Here is a 22,621-nt window from a genome sequence, read left to right on the forward strand (position 1 = left end):
GTTCCGCTGTCATGGTGGCCAACATGATGCATGCCATTTTTGTAGCATCCCTTTCATGTGCCCGGAAGTCAGCGATCTCCTGGGGAGTTGTAGTGGTCTCATCAATCTCCTTAAGCTCCTTGTCAAGGACATATTCTTTGTCCTCGTAGCGGGTAATCATCCTGATGTTTCTGATCCATTCATTGAAGTTGGATCCATCAAAAGTGACTTTCCCACACAAGTTCATAAGGGTAAAGGAGCCATTAGGATTAGAGCCAGAAGCAGCATTGTTTGAAGACATCTGAAAGAAGAGAACAAGATTAGTTTAGATATTAAGAGAGTCCTTAATAAAACACCCAAATGTAATATTAAGGCTAGGATCCAATCACAATATATTATAACTTAGAAGAGGTATGCCGTAATCCAAGCTATAATATATTTGAAAGGTAGGTGAATGACGATTCACCAATTTCCACCATGAAAAACGAAATATAGATATTAGGTTTTTAATTGGTTCTTAGAAATTCCTAGATTCTTTTGAGATTCAATGAACTTTTCAAAGGCATGTTTCAATCTCGAGTGTGCCCTCCAAGTTTTGTGACTGGGATACCGAGGATCACAAAACGAGGTGTGAAGTAACCATGCAAATCACTTGGTACACTTAATGTTTATTACTCAATCGATGTGTCGGTTAACCACACGAGCTCCACCGACCTATAATAAACTTTAAGTCACCCTTTACCTTCCTTGTTAAGTCCAAGTTAGTGTGCCGGTTAACCACACGAGCTCCACTAACGACTTAAACAAAGTGTAAAGTGTAATTTCATGGATTAGCACCTTATTCACATTTTCCTAAAGTAACTAAGATTGGGAATTTAATAAAAGCATTTAGTTACTTTATAATATTCATCATACTTTTAATGAGAATTTATAAGTCTTTGTCCTACCCGTTCGGCTAACGACCCTCGACCGATCAAGGAAGCGGTGGGTGAGAGTGGACACCCATTAAGTTGCCATTTTATAGGCAACAACCTTATACCCCCCTTATAGACCGGCTTCGTGAATGAGGCGTACTAGCGGTAAGACGACTTGACGTTATACATATATATATTAGTAACTTATAATATTATAAAGTATAAGGGTTGAATTTTAACTTTTAAAATTCTAAGGGTTGGAACTAAAGTTTTAATCAAGACTTTACATGTTCCAAAACTTGAGGGCAAGTTTTGTAAGCTTCCAAAACTTTTCATTTCTTATAACTTATGAATTAATTGAGTAATAAAAATGAAGACTATTCATTTTTTAACTCTTGTGTTCTTTTAATGGCTTTAATAAAAGTGAGACTTTTGGTTTTCCATAACTTGAGGACTAGTTATGGACTCCATTAAAACACATTATGATCATGAATTAAACTACCATGAAGGTTACAAACAATTCCTATGATCATCTAATCTTCATAAGTTCAAGAACATGAATATGAACACTTTCAAGAATCAAAAATTACACTAAAAAAACTTGTAATTTTAATAATTGCCATTGTAAATGGATTAGCATAAACATTACACCATCTAAAACAAGCTTTAAAACATCAAAACAGTTTAGGGTAATGTTTCTAGTCCATTTCCAGCAACAAATGTGCAAACTTTCATACGAGCAGAAAACAGAAAAACGATTTTTTTTCAAGGTGTTTGCACACAAAAATAAACAACAAACAAACCTAGGCTCTGACACCACTGATGGGTTTAGAGCATTCTAACACTTCCTAAGTGTACATGCAACCCTAATAACCTTGGATCTATGTTTGTCTAATAATCATGCAAAGTTGAATTTCAAGGTTATATTCCTATTTAGCATACATGGGGAACATTTTTAACTTGAATGAAAGATAGAATAACTTACCTTGTTGTTGATTATGATCCTTGAAACCTTGTGAGCCTAGCACCCCAAGTGTGATGCCTCAAATGCTTCACACAACACCAAATGAAAAGGAGTAAACTTTAAGAGAATCTTACACTTGCAAAATCGGCTCTAGCCCTCTTGTTTCTTATGTGTAGCCAATTTTGGTGGAGAATGAGTTTCTTATATAGTGTTGACACATCTAGGGTTACACCATGTAAACCCTAATGTGTCATGACTCTTCATTTCCATGACCCATGGGTTTGTAACTCCCATGGAGCATCCTATGGGTGGAACCCAACTTGATAATCCATGGAGCCTCTTAGCCCACTATATAAGATATGGAAGATTTACATAATCTACCCATATATTTAATTAGTTATCTTTTGATCACTTAATTAATTCTAAATTAATTCTTGATCAAACTAATTAAATAATATTATTAATATATTAGAACTTATAATATATTAATAAACCATAAGTGTTATTTCTCTCATTTTAGTTTATCCAATTGCATGGTGCCATGCAACCCAAATGGACCATGCCGGGTCGGGTCAAGTACATACCAGAAATAGTTATGGACTTAGACACCTTATCCAACAACAAGTACCTATGAAACTTGGTTACAACCACTTGCCTACTTTCATCTAGTGAGAGTCAACCAATCCAATTCATATTAGTCTTACTTCATAATTGCTCCTATAATTATAACTGACTATGAACTTTTAGAATAATAACATTATTCATAGATTGAACATGTTAATATAGAACACAACAAGTGTTAATGTGATGACTATATCCCAATATATCATAACATTATCTAATAGTTGTTATAATGTTCCAATATCCAAATACTAAATCCAAATCAAAATCCCATTTCTAGAATAATAAAGTGTTACAGCTGAAGTGTGACCATTCATACTTAACTCAAAAGAATGACTTTATCAATGGGTTTGAGAAAATTGCTTTGTGTGAATTCTGTGAATACTATCATCTCCATACTTAACATTACTCGTAAGTATAGTTAAATATCATGGAGAATATGATTGGTGTTCTTTTGTGACATAGAGTCTCTTAGCTTGATTAAGTATACTCTCGTAGTCATAAAGCTTTCTATGTGATCCTTGAATGGCAGAAATCAACATAGTTTTTCAATGATCCCATTCATCCAATCATATTTGAATTCAACTTCTAGAGTAGTGTATTCTTATTTTGTGATAGAGTATGTCATAATGTTTTGCTTGGACCTCATTCCAACAAGACTTACCCTTCATTCTATAATGAAGTCAAAATCCAATTATAATTCATAATTATTTATATTTGTTTAGAAATTAACATCTTGTGTAGCTCTTTCCATAAAGATCCTTTCTAAACAGTTTGTCTCATATACATTCTCTTAGATCTTATAAAGTACTCTTAGAATGCTCTTTTATTCATCCAGTGACTTAACCATGTACTCAATTAGTATCCTATGACATGCTTACAGCATGATCAAATACCATGTCCTATGTATAATATGGCGTAAATGATGAATTCATTTGCCAAGAAAATAGAATATGAATCATTTCATCTAGTTCAAGCCTATGAGCTATGTACTTTTGAGGCTAACTCAAAGTTGTGCCATATGACAATGCCAAGAATTCTCCAAAAGAATCATGTTTCTTGATCCCTTTCAAGATATTGTCGATATATGTATAAGGACATGAAACTTTTAACATTCATTTTATCTATCCCTTATAGATTTTACATTCCAAGAATGTATCTTCTCCTTCCAAAGTCTTTCATTTTAGAAACACTTTCCGAGTCAAGGTGAAAACGACCTTACTTAGTCAGAATGTGATTTCAAATGATTAATTATGTCTTATTCATACAAGATTAGGAATTTCACTATGCTCACACTAGTTCTTAGTAAACACACATGTTCTATTAATTTTGATATAAAAATACACCTTGCGGTTTTACATAAAATGATGATTATAACATTTAGATGTTTGCTTTATATCCACAAGTGGATCTCAAGCTCTACACATTTTGTCATGATAACATGGATTAAGAAAACCTCCAGGCTAATCTATATAGATATCTTCCAGTAGATGTCTATTAAGAAAAGCGGTATTTCTTGAAATCTATTTATTATATCTGATATTAGGAATATGAATTTATAGAAAATAATATCCTTGTTGATCTAATCATAGCTACCTGTTAAAAAGTTTGGATCACAATCAATGTCATGAGTATGATGAGGACCATAGTCAATTACATGAGTATGAGAAAATCCTTTTACTACAAGTCTTGCTTTAAATGTATGTGGTTATCCATGTAATTTATTCTTTCTAGAAGAATCATTTACAATTCTAGCCTTGCTATAGGGATAAATTTTAATCAAGCCCATACTTGATTCTCATACATGGATTACATCTCATGTTCATGACTCTAAGTCATTTATCAGATTCAAGATCTCACATAGCATCTTGGTATTTGGTGGATTTTCCAGAAACCATTAATAAAATCTCATCAATGAGAGATTCCATATTTCTCAAGTCATAGATGAATTCTACCATTAATGCGAATAATTTGTGTTTGTGAATAGCTATTTTTCAATTTTAACAATCCTTTTTAAAACTAGTGCCAACTATTACTACATAAAGTTATGGTTCTTGAGCTGCTTCAAGTTCCATGTACCTCTCACTTGCTTTTTCATTAGAAGCTTGCTTTCTACTAACTTAGCTTTCACAAGAATAAGAGAACCTATTCTTGGTGGGTTTGCATATAATAATCTAAGCCACATTTAGAGTATTATACAAATATGTATTTAGTAGATTTTGGGTTTAGAAGCTTGAGTCCAACATCGGCCTCAAATCCATAAAACATTTAGTAAGATGAGGACGGAGCCTTTCCATACTAAATCTTATAAAGTGTTTAATCTACTTATTAGTTGGTATTTGTATTCAAGATACAATTAATAGTGATTGAAGTATTATCCTAAAAAGATTAAAAGAGGATATTTCTACCGATTAGAAAGTAAATCATACCAAGTAATATTTAATTCATCCTTTATTATCATTAAGGCATTAGATGGTTCTTACCCGTTTGTATTTCAACTTTTGAAATATTCAACAAAGATTTCACAATTATGCTTTACCACGTAAAATATAATTAAAACTACTGTAGTTGTTAATAAAGTTGATTTGGTATTTTGTGCTTAATCTCAGGCATTCATTAGAAAGGAAGTCATACACCAAAGTGCATAGTTCCTTAATTATTTTCTCTACACTTTAGTGAAAATATCATTAGGAATCCTTTACATATAAATAAGGTTCACGTATGTCAAATAAACTACATTATTTGCCTTTAAAGATCTCTTTTCTTGAAGTTGGATTATGTGAATGTCATTTATGTAATAAAGATAACAATGTCAACGATGAGTTTGATTTAAAACAAGTTTAAGTCAAAAAGTGCTTGCATATAGAACTTAATTTTATTTATAAAAATGTTTAAATTTATTTTATAATTCTATTAAGAGGTCTACTCTCATAAATAGAAGCTAATCATTTTAGAATATGAATATTATCGTTATGAAAAACGATTAAGTAAATGATCAAACATTTGAATAAATAACTGAGACATAAATTTAGACATGCTAAATTAAAACATACATTGTTCCAAAACAAATATTGTTTTATATTACAATTAATTTATGTTCTAAGAATAAATAATAAACTAAACTCCTAGAGTATAGTTCCAATTTGATTGTGCTCAGCTTGGTTACTCTTCAATAAATATTTGCAAGCCACTTACAAATATTAGATTAACATTTAAGTACCAAGTACCTAAGTGTTATATGAAAAGTATGAGTTCTATCTAGTAGATACTAGAAGTACTAGTCTCTTCCAGACTTTCTTTCCAAATGAGAGGAGTAAATCCTCTTCCAGTGTCCAGTTTCTTCACAAAAGAAATAAGATCCATCTATGTGGGCTTCAGTAGATTTCTTGGGCTTAAATGTGTTCAATCCATAAAACATGAGCCTCCTAGATCACACAAGGTGATTCTTTTAGCCGTGCATTATTCCAATGTTTAAACTAGCTTTAAATAAAATATCACTGTATTTTTTGGAATATTGCTTGACCTGTTATATCATCAGATATATGTTTAAATTATCCAAGACTTCCTAGAAGTCATGAATAACTATTTCTAGCTTGATGTTAGAAGCATCTTTAGCATCACAGTGATGCATTTACTAAGTATCATTTTTCAAGCTTATTGCTCAAAGCAAATAGTTTCGGACTAGGTCCTTTAAGTGTATACAATTTCAAATCTCTTACGAGATTTTCTCTTAAGACAAGAACCCATTCATTGAAGTTTTATATATTGAATGTTATTGTTTCATTTAGTCATTAAAGAAAATGATAAATTATGATAATGAGAATGGATTATTTAACTACAAAATTTTAACAAAATTCATATAGTATTTTCAATATTTAATCTTTAATAATTAATACCCGTTTAGTTTCCAAAAATATTAATTATCAAAGTCTAGGATCCAGGTTGCAAAACATATAAATGGTTAGGTATCCTTTATCCCATCTATTTGAATTCAACCCGGTAGATATCGATTATCAATTATATATTGCTATATAATTCATAGATTTATGGGATCTCTAATAACAAATTTAATTAGACATGTTTGATCCCATCTATGCCTCGGATTTCTCTTGCTTAGGTATCCTTTATCACAAAATATTTTTGATCAAATCATCCAACTTGAAAAACTTGTGTAATCGGCCTATAACTTGGTTATAAAAATCGTGAAGACACCCCAGCCATCAAAAGACAACACTAAGCGGTTAGGTATCCTTTATCCCACTAGTGCATACAAGAGATGTGCGAGTGTTCTGATGGGTTTTGAGCATATCTACATTCCTATGCGATCATGCAACCCTAATTGCTTTGGATCTAAGTTTTTCACTAATTGAACATCCAAATAGAACACCAAATCAATAACCCTAGATCTAGCATACAATTTTCGAAAACCATATGAAATTAGGGTTAGAAGATTACCTCACTTGTTATATAGTAATAACAAGACAATCCTTAAAGATGATTGACTCTTGCAATCTTAGTGCCCCAAGTGTTGCACCTCTAATGGAGTCACAAACACCCAATGCGAAGGATGAGAGGAGAGACAATAGAAATCGGCTAGGGTTCTTCAAATAAGTATAGGGCCGAAATTCCTAGTGTATGAAGGGGTTTATATAGCTGTGGGCTACTAGGGTTTCTGGAGGAAACCCTAATTCTTGTTTAAGGCTTAAGCTGCCCATGGACTCCTCCTTATGAGTCTTTGGACGAAATCTATAGGGCCTCCCTATATGATTTCGTCCACTCCTAATTAAGGAGTCCAGTAGCCCATGTAACATTCGTTTTAAAGATAAATTAAATAAATAAAAATAAGTAAATAAATAAATAAGGATAATAATAATAATAATAATAATAATAATAATAATAATAATAATAATAATAATAATAATAATAAATAATAAGCCCAAAGATCACGAGATGTATTTTATATTTTATTTTATTTTAGCCTTAAATCCTTAGTAATTTATCAGTGTTAGCGTTAAGGAGCTAAAAGTTATAATTTTAGGAAGTTGGGGTCCAGTTTGTAACATCCGGACCATAAATGCAAAATATTTCACAGAGGAGGGGCTGTTTGGGTAATTAGTGGACTCAACTTGAAAAGAAGAGGGATCGAGGGACTGGAACTGTTAAAATCGCATTAAGTTTAATATTTGGAGACGGGTTAAAACCCGTCACCCTCATCTTGACCTTATGTGACCACTTTCTCAAAACCCTAACCCTAACATTACTATTCAGTCGCCACCCTTATTTCTACCACCTCCGGCGCCGCCATCATTTTTTGTTGTTGTCACAGCCGTGCGTCGTAACTGCCACCTCCTCCGGCGAGAGCAAGTTGACGACGCGGGAGCTGGGTGTGCCTGCTCCCGTCATTTCACCACCTATCTTCTCCTTCTTTTCTTTTTTGTTGCCATCCTCAGCCATGCACGACAATTGTCAGTGATGTCCGACCATCGCTAGCTTCTGGCCTTGTTCCACAGCAGCTAGCCACCGCCGCCACTCTTACAACCAACCTTTCAGTTGTTCCGGTCGAGGTTCACCACCATAAAAAGGACATGTTGTGTGTGTGTTGTCTTGCATGAAGGTGTGTTTCACGGTGGTCCTTGGATAAGTGTGTGTGTGTGTGTGTGTGTGTGTTGTTGGTCGGAGAACAAGATCAAACCACCATGGCAGCCAACCATGGTGGCGGCCACCCATGCAACTCCTTCTGTCACCACCAGCCACCATGAGAAGTGGTTGTGTGTGTGAAATGGTGTTATGTGTGTGTTTATTTCAGTTGAAGTTGTGTTTAGGTGTTGCTTGACCGGACACTGAAGAAAAACCACCACCACCGTGAGGTGGTGGCTGCCACCTCATGACGCTATTTGGTCGCGGTTTGCTCCACCAGCTGACACATTGGGTGGTTGTGTGTATATGTGTGTGCGTTTGGACAGGTGTTTGGAATGCTTTATGGTTTTGGCCTAAAATCATAACCACCACCACCGTGAGGTGGTGGCTACCGCCGTGAACCACCGTTGACCACCACTACCCGAGGTGGTAGTGGGTGGTGCCCGACTTATTTAAGAATAATTAACCAAAAAATTTAACCATTGGAATAATTGGCATGTGATTGGGTTGGAAACTCTAATTAGGGTTTAGTAAACCCTAATTTTGGATATGTTAGTTTTGGAGTTGTCGAGACTTGCACTTTGGACCATTGGAATTGAATTTTGAATTACGCCCGACCACACCATATGATTGACCTAGTAGAATGATGGACTTAATGGATTAAGTCCTTAATGGGTTAAGTGCTTTTAATTAACCCTAATCGTCATTTTATGTGAAAACCCTAATTGTGTTGGGTTTTGAGTTGGGCTTTTTTGTTGGTCTTAGATGTTTGGATTCTGGATGGGCCCTCTAATAACAAGTATATGGACTAGGAAATTTGGATGGGCTTTAGGGTAAGGCCCATGTGAAGGGTTTGGGCTTAATTTGGAAATTTGGGCCATATGTTGGGCCTTGGTTCATTGTTTGGCTTTTGGGCCTTCAGAGTGTGTGTTTGGGCCTTGGGTTAGGATCAAGCTAGGTTGCGGGTAAAGTCGTCTTTTTACCCCAAACATGGACTTATGGTTATGTATTGGAACCCAATTATTAATTGGGTGTTGTTTTGATTTTGACAGTTTGGGGATCTATCAGCTAGCAGCCATAGCTTTATCTGCGGGACTTCAGCAGTGTGAGGTGAGTCTCCTCGCTATTTGTATGGTTCGAAGGCACCAATGCCGGCCCATTTGGCTTATGTATAGTAGGAAGACCCAGGGGTTAGCCCTAGGCATTATGTATGAAAGATCAGGAGGTGGCTCCTGGCATACTGTATGTTATTTAGCTAAGTAGAGTACTATGTATGCTAGTTGTCTTTGTGATGCTTTCATGGAAAACCACGAGGTGGATCTTAGAACTTGTCTGTAAGACCCAGGAGGTGGCCCCCGGCTTGGCAAGAAAGACCACGTGGCGGCCTGTGGCATAATGGCAAGACTATTTGCGGCACATAGCACCTTTATTGATTATGATGTATGAATGATATGTATGGCATGTATGGATGAGTATATATGTATGGTATGTGGAATTTGGGAAACTCACTAAGCTTTGTGCTTACAGTTTTCAGTTTTGGTTTAAGGTACCTCCAGTTTTCAAATAAAGGAGCTCGGGACGATCGCAACACATACACCTATGTTTTTCTGCAATAAGTGATTTCTGGGAATGAGCTCTGACAAATGTTTTATTTAAAATGCTTTTCAATGTGTGAAGAAAGTTACAATAGTTTTTTAGTTATATTAAAAATGAAAATTTTACCCTGAAATTTTGGGATGTTACAAGTTGGTATCAGAGCCTTGGTTTGAGGGATTCGGGCATACTCTCGGGTGTTCCTGAACTCAAACTGAGGGCTTGATGAAATTTTATAAAAAAACATTTAATTACAAAAGAACTTCTAAGTAAAAAAAGGGGTGTGATACATGCAATCGACCGAGCTCAAGTAAGTGGTTCCCAAAATACCAATACATGTTTGTTATGTGATATGATATGATTATGTGATTCGCATGCTAGATTACAGCTAAGGATCTAGGAGAGATGCCTTGGTATGCTTATATGAGCTTGTAGATTTGCATGCTAGAACTGATAAGCCAGTGGTAGGATGGCCTGTTTAGGTTATTCCTGATTGTATTAGCCTTCGAATTGCATGCTAGTACAGATTCCAGATAAGAGGATAGAATGATCTGATTGGAGTATGTTGGTTAGTTTTTGCCCTTGTCCGAATGCTGCTTGCTTTGTGCTTTGTGGGACTCATAGCAATGTGAGCTAGCTACTAAGTGAATATACTAAGTCACATGTGGCATAGGCTGGATAATCTCATAGTGATGGATTTGACCCTATTGTGCGGCTCTTGTTTGAGTCCAACCGTTCTAGGGTTGAGTCTTATAATCGAAGGATTATCTGATCTCTGTTTCATGTGGCTATATTCATAAGGTAGCTAGTTGACATTAATGGGAATCCTTCAGTAGCTGGGGACTGGGTAGGTTCGGTAACCTAGGAAAGCCTAGGATATGCTGCAATAGGTTAGTAGTATGGTTCAGTGAGTACTGGCATAATGGTTTGAAGAAGTGACTTAGAGGATTCAGGAAGATTGTTGAGGAAAGTATGGATAGGTGTGGAATGTAGTATTGGGCCCATACTACTGAAAGCACAGGATCCATACTTGAATTGGTTAGAGTCTGGGAGAATCTAAGAAGCTTATGAAAGGTGGATTCTTGGGTATGTTCTAAATGTTGGCTTGATTGTATTTCAGTTTGGAGATGAGCTTTCAGGGAGATGGTTCAGGTTCGGGTTCCGGCTCAGGTGCAGGTGTTGAGTCGATTAGCGAGCAGTTGCGGGAGTTCATTTCATCGGAGATCTCTCGTTGTGTTTTGGAGATAGTGGACGAGCGTTTGGGCGCATTCCGTGCGGAGATTATGTGTCACACCCCCAAACCAGACGGCGGAAACGTCTAGGGGTGGAGGACTTCATTTGTAGTATCACAACACATGCATTATAGTAATCAAAGTACAAAAAACCATTGTATTAAAAAGTATAAATATTTACATCTGTTTCAACATTGTATACTGTAACTAAAAAATTTGTATAAAAGAAGAAGACAAGACATAACAGCTCCATCTTCTCAAAAGCTCGGGGTGTACCTGTCTACTGGTTCCCTGAGAATACAAGTAATTTGAAAAGATAGTATCAACATAAAGTTGAGTGAGTGCATAAGTATTTATGTTTTGAAAGAATGTTTTTTGTTTTCTCGAATATGTAAATTGTTTCCATAAAATCCTATATGTTATGTTGTATGTGAAAAGTAGTTTTAGTTACATTAAACTGTTCTATTTGTAAATCATTGTTCTGTATTTGTAATCCTTTTGTAAATGAGTATCTGAGAGTATGTCTGAATCCATCAACTGTTATTGTAAAATGTAATGTAATACTGTAAACTGTATCTTGTAAACTAGAACTTTGGAATAGTACTTAAGTTTAGTTAATTATACACTAACGTATTGTTAATATCTTTTAATGAGTTATTATAACCATACTGACTAGATGGCCTGACCCAGTGCTATGAGTGCACTGAAAACATGTTGATAACAATTTGTCACTCACAGGCGTGTATGTCTGACTGTAGCTAGCAGTCCGAGTGCGGGGTTGTCAATCCCAATATAGATCTATACACACATTGTTTCGATCCCCGGCTGGAGATTCTGGTTATAATGTCAGGACTTTAACTATGTTGTTTAAAGTGAATTAAACAACATGTACTACTTGTGTCACACCCCGAAACCGTTGGCGGAAACATTCCGGGGCGGAGGACGTCATGTATAGCATCACAACCAATGAATAACAACAATCATAGCAACACAACCATTACAGTGAATATTTGTATGAAAATGTTTACATCGGTTTGAAACTCAGTTTGAAATACATCCAATAGTTTTGCAAAATAAAAGCTTAAAACTCTAAATGCTTTGGTTCCTCGAAAATCCCGCAAGTACCTGTCTACTGATTTCCTGAGAATACAAGCAGTTTGAAAAATATCAGCATAAAGCTGGTGAGTTCATAAGCAGCAATTTTGTAATGAGAACTTGTTAATGAGTGAGCCGAAATGTTTGTGTAGTCTCAAGAAAATCCGATATTTTCTTTAGTGAAAAACGTAGTGTTATCGATTTCGTATACAACCATGAATGTTCGTTTCTGAAAAATCGTAGTGATATGCAAAATACTACTTCATGTGACTAGCTAAAGCTAATCATGAAGTATATGTATTTTAATGTAAAAACGTATCATAAATGATTCGGTTTTGAAAACCCTGGCTCGGCCAGTATGCATTGTATGTTTAGTTCTATTGGTATAAATAAAACTATTAAAGAAAACCAGGTTGGTAAACTATCTGTGATTTATACATAATGTGAGTCGTATAACCATGCTTGATATGACTAGTGACCTTTCCAACGTTCTTCAGGCGTTGATGTTAAATGACATTTGTACATCTTAGGCGTGCCCGCCAAACTGTAGCTAACAGTCCAGATGTGGGATTGTCAGTCCCGAATAGATCTATTCACAAACCTCATGCTCTCCCTCCAGGAGACTCTGGTTATACAGTGGTAGGATTTATCCCTGTACACCTAAGGGTACAGTAGTGAAGTAGCGCCTCACAGTATCGTACAATCTAGTTTACAAGTAATGCAGTAGCGTTCTACCGTAGTGAAAATTCGAATGTATACCGCGTATAGTGATAAATTACAGTTATGAAAATCATGTTAAAGCAATGATATAAACTGTAAACGGTTTCTGTTCCAGTGCGTATGTTTAGTAGAGAAAGTTTCCATGTCTGATAAGTTTTTAGAGAAATCCCAAACTATACCGATTATAGTTTACATGTAGCGAATAGCGTATCCGTAAAAACTATGCAATTTTTGTGAAAACGTCTCTTATGCTCGACATGGTACAAAAGGGAATTAAAGTATGAAATTTGCATAAGTTTTATGTGTATTTCTGAAAACACTTTTGTTTAGCTTGAAAGAAAACATTTATGTTTAGCTTGTATTCCCCCCCTAAAAACATTAAAAATGCGGAAAAATGTAGGGGTATGAACTCACAGTTGTTGCGTGAAGTTGTTGACTGAAAAGAAGGTTCCCGAGTTGTTGCACGCGACACTTAACGAAATCCTATTAACAAATAAATACGTATATGCATCTAAATTAGCGATTTCGTTAGATAAAGTGTCGGAAAACCCTTGAATTTGGTTGAGGAATGTTACCGAGACTTGCTTGAATCGAAGGAGGTGGGTTTTCAGCCAAAAACACCACTTAAAAGGTGTTTACGGTCGAAGAGGAGTTTACGGTTCCTGAAGGCTTGGACCGTAAACTCAAGAAAAGAGTTTACGGTTTCTTAAATTTGGACCGTAAACTCAAGAACAGAGTTTACGGTTTCTGATGGTTGGACCGTAAACTCAAGAACAGGGTTTACGGTTCTTGAAGGTGGACCATAAACTCAAGAAAATGGTCCTGCTTGCCGTTTTTGAAGAGATAATCGTTTCCAGGCGTTTCCCAGTGACTCCAAACGTGGTTTCTCGATGTTTTCCGAAGCTTAAATGCGTTTTTAATTGTTTACGGTTTGAGATTCTTAGAGAGAGGAGGAGAGAATGCGGCCAGAAATGTTCCAATGAGGGTGGGGGTATCGTATTTATAGGGTGAAAATGGGGTCCACTCGTCACTGACCGTAAACAGGGTTTACGGTCGTAAACCAGTTTACGGTCGTAAACGAGTCTACGGCCGTAAACACGTTTACGGTCGTAATCCCATTTAGACCAAAAATGTTTGATTTTTCGAGACTTTCGGGTTTCCACGCGATTTTTGGTTCCGACTTGTAAATAATTTAATTAAGCATAGCTAGATTATTTTATTTAAACCAAAATTTTGACGGAAAGTTAACGGATCTGAAATTTCATTAACGGAAATGCATAACAGAAAACGGAAAAAGTTTCGGGTTGTCACATCATCCCCCCGTTAGAGGGAATTTCGTCCCGAAATTTGAACCTAGAATACAAATCATGGATTTGGAAAGAGATGCGGATACTTCTGCTTCATCTGGTCTTCGCGCTCCCAAGTGAATTCAGGTCCTCGCTTGGCATTCCAGCGAACCTTCACTATCGGGATGCGACTTTGTTTTGTTCGTTTGATCTCTCCGTCCATGATTTCGACCGGTTCTTCCACAAAGTTAAGGTTCTCGTTGATTTCAATCTCGTCGAGTGGAATCATCAGTGTCTCATCGGACAGACACTTCTTTAAGTTCGATACATGGAAAACAGGATGAATGTTGCTGAGTTCTCACGGTAACTGAAGTTTGTATGCTACAGGACCGATCCTAGCAAGGATCTCGAATGGTCCAATGTACCTTGGGTTTAGCTTTCCACGCTTTCCGAAACGTATCATGCCTTTCCAGGGTGAGACCTTCAGGAGGACGCGGTCGCCAACCTGGAACTCCAAGGGTTTACGTCTCTTATCGGCGTAGCTCTTTTGTCTATCTCATGAGGCTTTCAGTCGTTCCCGGATTTGTACAATCTTCTCAGTTGTCTCTCGGATGATCTCAGGACCAGTGAGAGTACTGTCGGGGATTTGATCCCTGGCTAGCTGCGTGTCGCCCACCTCAGCCCAGCACAGAGGGGATCTGCACTTGCGGCCATAGAGGGCTTCAAACGGCGCAGTCTTGATGCTGGTATGGTAGCTGTTGTTGTAGGAAAACTCCACCAAAGGAAGATGAGTGTCCCATGACGCGCCGAAGTCAATGACGCAGGCTCTCAACATATCTTCCAAGGTCTGAATTGTTCTCTCACTCTGTCCATCGGTCTGCGGATGATAAGCCGTGCTCATATCCAACTTAGTTCCAAGAGCCTTCTGCAAAGACTGCCAGAACCTCGATGTAAACCTGCTTTCTCGATCGGAGATAATGGATGCAGGTACACCATGAAGGCGAACTATTTCTTGAAGGTAGATCCGTGTGAGTCTCTCCATCTTGAAGTTTTCCTTGATTGGCAGGAAGTGGGCGGACTTCGTCAATCGATCGACAATTACCCAGATGGCGTCGTGCCCATTAGGAGTTCTGGGTAACTTGGTGATAAAATCCATGGTTATCCTTTCCCACTTCCACTCAGGTACTTCGGTTTGCTGAAGTAGACCTGAGGGCTTTTGATATTCGACCTTCACCTTGCCGCAAGTCAGGCACTTGCCCACGAAGGTAGCAATCTCTGCTTTCATGTTTGGCCACCAATAGAGTTGTTTGAGATCCAGATACATCTTATCCGAACCTGGGTAAACGGAGTATTTAGTTTTGTGAGCCTCATTCATGACAACCTTTCTGTAACCACCGAACTTTGGGGTCCAGATTCGGTTCATGAAATAGTATACTCCGTCTCCTTTGACCTCTAAGTTTTTGTCCATTCCCCGCAAAGTTTCATCTGACACGTTCTCGGGTTTTAAGGCTTCTAGCTGACCCTCCTTGATCTGCGCGGATAGATGGGAATGGATGGTCATTGTTAGTGCCTTCACCTTACGCCCTGAATACTCCTTTCGACTGAGGGAGTCTGCTACCACGTTGGCCTTACCGGGATGGTAGCGAATTTCGCACTCGTAGTCACTGAGTAGTTCGACCCATCGTCGCTGTCTCATGTTTAACTCCTTCTGATTAAAGATGTGCTGCAGGCTCTTATGGTCGGTGAAGATGGTGCACTTGGTTCCGTAAAGATAATGTCTCCAGATCTTTAACGCAAAGATCACTGCTCCCAACTCTAAATCGTGAGTTGTGTAATTGACTTCATGTGTTTTCAACTGTCTTGAGGCATAGGCGATAACCTTTCCTCTCTGCATGAGAACACATCCTAGGCCTTGATTGGATGCATCACAGTAGACAACGAAGTCTTCTGTCCCTTCGGGCAGGGACAAGATAGGTGCGCTGCATAGGGCATGCTTCAATGTTTGAAACGCAGTGTCTTGCTTTTCTCCCCAACTAAAGGTTACCCCTTTTTGCGTCAGGGTAGTTAAAGGCTTAGCCATTCTGGAGAAGTTCTGGATGAACCTGCGATAATAGCCCGCAAGACCCAAGAATTGCCGAATTTCTGTGGGTGTCTTTGGTGCAGACCAGTTCTCAATCGCCTTGATCTTGGAAGGGTCCACGTGTATTCCTTCCTTGCTAATCACATGACTAAGGAAATTCACCTTCCTAATCCAGAATTCGCATTTCGAAAATTTCGCGTACAGCTTTTCTGCCCTTAACTTTTCCAACACCTTCCTTAAGTGTTGTTTATGGTCGTCCTCACTTCGCGAATAGACAAGTATGTCATCAATGAACACAATCACAAACTTGTCTAAGAAAGGACGGCACACCCGATTCATCAAGTCCATGAATGTTGCCGGTGCGTTAGTCAGACCAAAGGGCATTACTACAAACTCGTAGTGTCCATAGCGAGTTCGGAATGTTGTTTTAGGCACATCATTCTCATGAACTCGCAATTGATGGTACCCTGATCTTAGATTGATCTTTGAGAAATAACTGGCTCCCTGAAGTTGGTCGAAAAGATCATCGATTCTGGGTAAGGGATATCGGTTCTTGATGGTAAGCTTATTCAGCTCTCGGTAGTCAATGCACATCCGAAAGGATCCATCTTTCTTTTTCACAAATAAGATCGGAGCTCCCCAGGGTGAGGAACTCGGCCTTATGAATCCTTTGCTAATCCACTCATTGAGCTGACTGGATAATTCTTGCATTTCCACTGGCGCTAAACGGTATGGGGATTTAGCTACAGGAGTAGCTCCGGAGATCAAGTCGATACGAAACTTGACTTGGCGCTCGGGAGGGATTCCTGGGAGATCTTCAGGGAAGACATCGGGAAAGTTACAGACTTCGGGGATGCTCTCGAGGTCTCTAACTTTTCACGTGTCGTCGACAACATGAGCTAGAAATGCATGGCACTCCTTAAGCAGATACTTCTGAGCTTTGATGCATGAAATGATACGGAGGTTCGAGCTAAGCTTATCACCGTAAATCATAAGGGCTTCGCCAGAGGGAAGATTGAGACGGATGGCTTTCTCGAAGCAAAGAATATCAGCATGATTGGAGCTCAACCAATCCATGCCGATAATGACGTCGAAGCTCTTGATGGACACAGGCATAAGGTCGATGGGAAAAGAATAATTGTCTAGGGTAAGAGTGCAGCCTATGAATATATCGTTAGTGCTCTCCTTCTTTCCGTTAGCCATCTCGACGGTAAATGTTTCGGTTAGAGGTTGGGATTTACACTTGATTAGATGTTTGAATGAATGACTAACAAAACTCCTCTCCGCACCAGAATCGAAGAGAATGCATGCATAAGAGTTGTCAAGGAGGAACGTACCCGTAACCACAGTAGGATCAGCAACTGCTTCATTCTGACCCATAGCCAAAACTCTCCCTGTATTGCCACCAGTCGTTGCTTTGGGGCAGTTTCTCCTGTAGTGCCCAACCTCTCCACATCCATAGCAAGTTTGACCAGCGCCCGCTCCCGGAGCCTGGTTGGTTGGTTGAGCTGGTGTCTTGCAGTACCGAACTGTGTGTCCCTTCTTCCCACAATTGTTGTAGATCAACTCACGGCAGAGTCCGTGATGATGGAAGTTACACTTGTTGCACAGAGGTAGCTTCCCAGCATAACCACCGGTAGGAGATTGAGTGGTTGGAACAGCAGTGGAAGCAGCAGCAGGAGCAGTAACAGCATGAACTGCTACTATATGTTGTTTCTTGGAGGACTCCTGCGAAGACTGACCCTTTCGTTTGTTGCCAGACTTCTTCTTCTTCCCACCGCTTTCCTTTTGTGGCTCAGAGACAGCTACCACCTCATCCAGATCGATTCCATGATCGATCAGAGTCTGTGCCAGATCCTTGGCGCTTTCAAACGTAGTTGGCCTAGCAGCCACAACATTTCCTTTGGTGGGTTGCGTCAGTCCCCAGATGTACCTCTCGATTTTCTTGCTTTCCGGAGTGACCATTCCCGGACAGAGAAGCGCCAGATCACAGAATTTAGCAGTGTAGGCAGCGATGTCGGAACCCTTTATCTTCAAGTTCCAGAGTTCGTGCTCCAACTTTTGCACTTCGCCCCTCGGGTAGTACTCAGCTAGCATGAGCTCCTTCAGCCTGTCCCAACCCATGGCATTAGCCACTGGCAAGGTTAGGGTTTTGACTCGACCATTCCACCAGGTCAAGGCTCTGTCGGTGAAGGTGCAGGCGGCGAACTTCACCTTGTTTGCTTCAGAACATACGCAAATTTCGAAGATGGATTCGATCTTCTCGAACCATCGAGTCAGGGCGATGACACCTCCATTTACATCAAAGGACTTGGGTTTCGCAGTCATGAAGTCCTTGTAGGAACACTCTTTCTGATGTCCCTGACTTCCATCTTGTCTCTGGGGGTTGGTTCATCTCCAGCTCCACCAGCGTTCACTTGTGCCATTGCTGCAGTCACGGCGGCGGTAACTGCTGCCTGGAACATGACAGGGTCGAACTGAGGAGGTGGTGGTGGTGGAGTGTCGTTGTTCCTTCGGTTGGGCCTTGGTCGAGGAGGCATCTTGTTCTAGAAACAATCAGGAAGAAGAGGATGGTAAGTCCTCGAGGTATGAAAACAAAATATATCTCACCCTGATAATGAAAGTATTCTACCGAGCGATAAACACAGAAAGGTTACTAACACAGGTAAGTTATCGCTTAAGGAAGGAGAGGTAGCAATACTTAGAGTGAATCTGCGTACTAAGTTTGGCTCTAGCGAAAATACTCCTATAGTATTTAATGAGAGATGATTTTTGGTAAGTTTTAGGCCTGTTGTAGCACCTCAGTCACTCCCAAACACATGTTCGTCATGTCTCGACTGAATATAGTTGATCAGGCTATATTCACCCTAGACATGATTACATAACTGCCCAGGTTTAACCGCAGCGTTCCAGCATCCGAAATACTTTTGTTCAGTTCTATTAGCGACACGAATCCTGTTATATATGCATGCTCGTATACTTTGATAAAAATACTTTATATTTTGAAAGTATACTTTTAGAGTAGAGCACTTAGGCCCCTTAGTGTTTATAGTTGTATACCACGGAAGGTTCGGTATACTAGTTCGCTATAAACATGAGCTCTGATACCAATCTGTCACACCCCGAAACCGTTGGCGGAAACATTCCGGGGCGGAGGACATCATGTATAGCATCACAACCAATGAATAACAGCAATCATAGCAACACAACCATTACAGTGAATATTTGTATGAAAATGTTTACATCGGTTTGAAACTCAGTTTGAAATACATCCAATAGTTTTGCAAAATAAAAGCTTAAAACTCTAAATGCTTTGGTTCCTCGAAAATCCCGCAAGTACCTGTCTACTGATTTCCTGAGAATACAAGCAGTTTGAAAAATATCAGCATAAAGCTGGTGAGTTCATAAGCAGTAATTTTGTAATGAAAACTTGTTAATGAGCGAGCCGAAATGTTTGTGTAGTCTCAAGAAAATCCGATATTTTCTTTAGTGAAAAACGTAGTGTTATCGATTTCGTATACAACCATGAATGTTCGTTTCTGAAAAATCGTAGTGATATGCAAAATACTGTTGGATTAATGTCTAAGTCCATAACTATAATTGGTAAGACTTGACCCGACCCGGCATGGTCCATTTGGGTTGCATGGCATCATGCATTTGGATAGACTATAATGAGAGAAATAACACTTAAGGTTGGTTAATATATTATAAGTTCTAATATATTAATAAGGTTATTTAATTAGTATTGATCAAGAATTAATTTGGAATTAATTAAGTGATCAAAAGGAGACTAATTAAATATATGGGTTGATTGTGTAAATCATTCATTCTTATATATGTGGGCTTGTGATCCAAGATTCCTTATGTTGGACTAAGTCCATGGGGTGACCCATGGATACTCCATGGAGGTTAAAATCCATGGAGCATAAGGAATGGGTAAAGTTATGAGTTACATGGTGTAACCCTAATAGCCACCATATAAAAGAATCCCATGGCTCAAGAAATCGTGCACTAATGTGTGAGTGTGAGGGCTAGACGATTTCAAGGAGTGTTCAAGTTTCTCTCAAGTTATTCCAAGTGTATTTGGTGTTGTGTGAACCATTTGAGGTGTCACACTTGGGGCACTAGGCACTCAAGCTTCATGAAGACATTCTACATCAAAGAGGTATGTATTCTATCTTGTTATATTTATTATTTTGTATGCTAGATTAGGATAATAACTTGGATGTTCATAATTGTATGTATAATAGAGAAAACATAGATCCAAGGTATTTAGGGTTGCATGTACACTTAGGAGTGTTAGAATGCTCATAACCCAACAGTGGTGTCAGAGCCTAGGCTTGTTTTCTTGTTATACTTGCAAAAGTAGCTGAAAAATCGAGTTGGATGCATATATTCGATTGTTTTGGCTGGAATTGGACTAGGAACATTACCCTAAGATGTTTTTGGACTTATAAACTTGTTTTTGATGTGGTAATGTTCATGCTAATCCAATTTCTAAGATAATTGTTGTAATTTCAAGATTTGTATTAGTTTGTATGTTCATGCTAATTTCTTGAAGATTGATGATTTGAATTATCTTGTTCTTATGAGGTTCTTAGATTAATAGAAAAGTTGTGTGAAATAGTTGTTTTCAATCCATTTTAATCTAAGAGTTGATTCCAAAGTGTGTTTTTGTAACTTGTCCTCAAGTTATATGAAAAGTCACATTTAAGAATCATAAAACTCATAAAAGTTGGCAAAGGTTACAAAATGAAGAGTCTAGTTCTAATTAAATGGTTTTATGACTCCATAACTTGTCCTCAAGTTATGGAGGTTCAAGAGTCTCTTCACTAAATTAAAAAAAAAAGTGTAACCTTAATTAGTTCCATAAGTTACAATAAAAAAAAGTTATTTTTTTATTAATTAGTTTAAAGTCTTCCATAACTTGTCCTAAAGTTATGGAACTTGAAGAGTTTTTTTTTTTTTTAATTAAAACTACTTTAAACTCATAAGTTATGGAATTAATTAGTTTTGAATAGTTTCAAAACTTGCCCTCAAGTTTTGGAATTTGAAAAGTTTTCACTTATGAATACTTTAATTCCAAGTTAGCCCTTAGAATTTTAAAAGTTAAAATTCAACCCTTATACTTTATAATATTATAAGTTAATAATATTTATATATATGTATAAGAGTAAAGTCAGTCTTACCGTTAGTAGGCCTCATTCACGAAGCCGGTCTATAAGGGGGGTATAAGGTTACTGCCTATAAAATGGCAGTTTAATGGGTGTCCACTCTCACCCACCGCTTCCTTGACTGGTGGAGGGTCGTTAGCCGAACGGGTAGGACAAGGACTATAATTATCCTTTCATTAAAAGTATTAATGATAAATACTAAGTAACTAAACTCTTATTAATACCCAATCTTAGTTACTTAGGAAAATGTGAATTTGGTGCTAACCCATGAAATTACACTTTGCACTTTGCTTAAGTCATTAGTGGAGCGTGTGTGGTTAACCGGCACACTAACCTGGACTTAACAAGGTAGGCAAAGGGTAACTTAATATTTATCATAGTATCGGTGGAGTGTGTGTGGTTAACCGGCACACTAATTAAGGGGTAAATATTAAGGGTACCAAGTATATTTGCATGGTTATTCACACCTTGTTTTGTGATCCTCGGCATCCCAGTCACAAAACCTGAAGGGCACACTCGAGATTGAAACATGCCTTTGAACAGTTCAATGAATCTCAAAGATCTAGGACTTTCAAATCCAATTAAAACCTAATAAATTATTTCGTTTTTCATGGTGGAAATTGTTGAATCGTCATTCACCTACCTTCAAATATTTTATAGCTTGGATTACGGCATCCCTCTTCTAAGTTATAAAATAGTTTGTTGGGTCCTAGCCTTAATATTTCATATTGGGTGTCATATTAAGGACTTTAAAGCAACTATCTTGAATATCTCCCAAAAAAGATGCCTGGTCTAGACATTTATGATCTTCCTAAATCTCTTGAAACAAGCTTTCCTAAATGAAGATGATGTCCCATGGATATCATACTTCTTTCACCTCCTCCAATTATTCTCCCTAACCCACAAGTTCCTAAAAAGTTTAAGGTCACTCAAGCCCTATTGGCAAGGCAAGGTCTAGGTGTGATCACATCTTGGAGATGTAGTCACATATTGACAAGCCGGGAGAGTTGGGTGTCAAAGTCTTGAGAAAGTTGGTGGCTCAACTACTTTCTAAGTCACATAGTGAGTTCTTTTGGGAATCCTATGAAACAGACTAAGACAAGACCCTTAATGATATTATGTATTTGCTTAGATCAACTCTCTAAAATGTTATGGACATTGACAATGATGACATTGGATATCCAGTAAAGCTCTCTCTTCCCAATGGAAAGGGATCGGTCATAGTCAACTCGGTTGACCCAATGGTAAAGAGAGAGGCGAAGTCTGAGATAGTCCCATTATCAAGGGTCCATAGGTAACTATTGCCAAAGGAAGGGGCATTGGTTA

The sequence above is a fragment of the Lactuca virosa genome, chromosome 5 (genome assembly GCF_052849685.1).
Source record: "Lactuca virosa cultivar CGN04683 chromosome 5, Lactuca_virosa_CGN04683_v6, whole genome shotgun sequence".
In the NCBI taxonomy this organism is placed as follows: domain Eukaryota; kingdom Viridiplantae; phylum Streptophyta; class Magnoliopsida; order Asterales; family Asteraceae; genus Lactuca; species Lactuca virosa.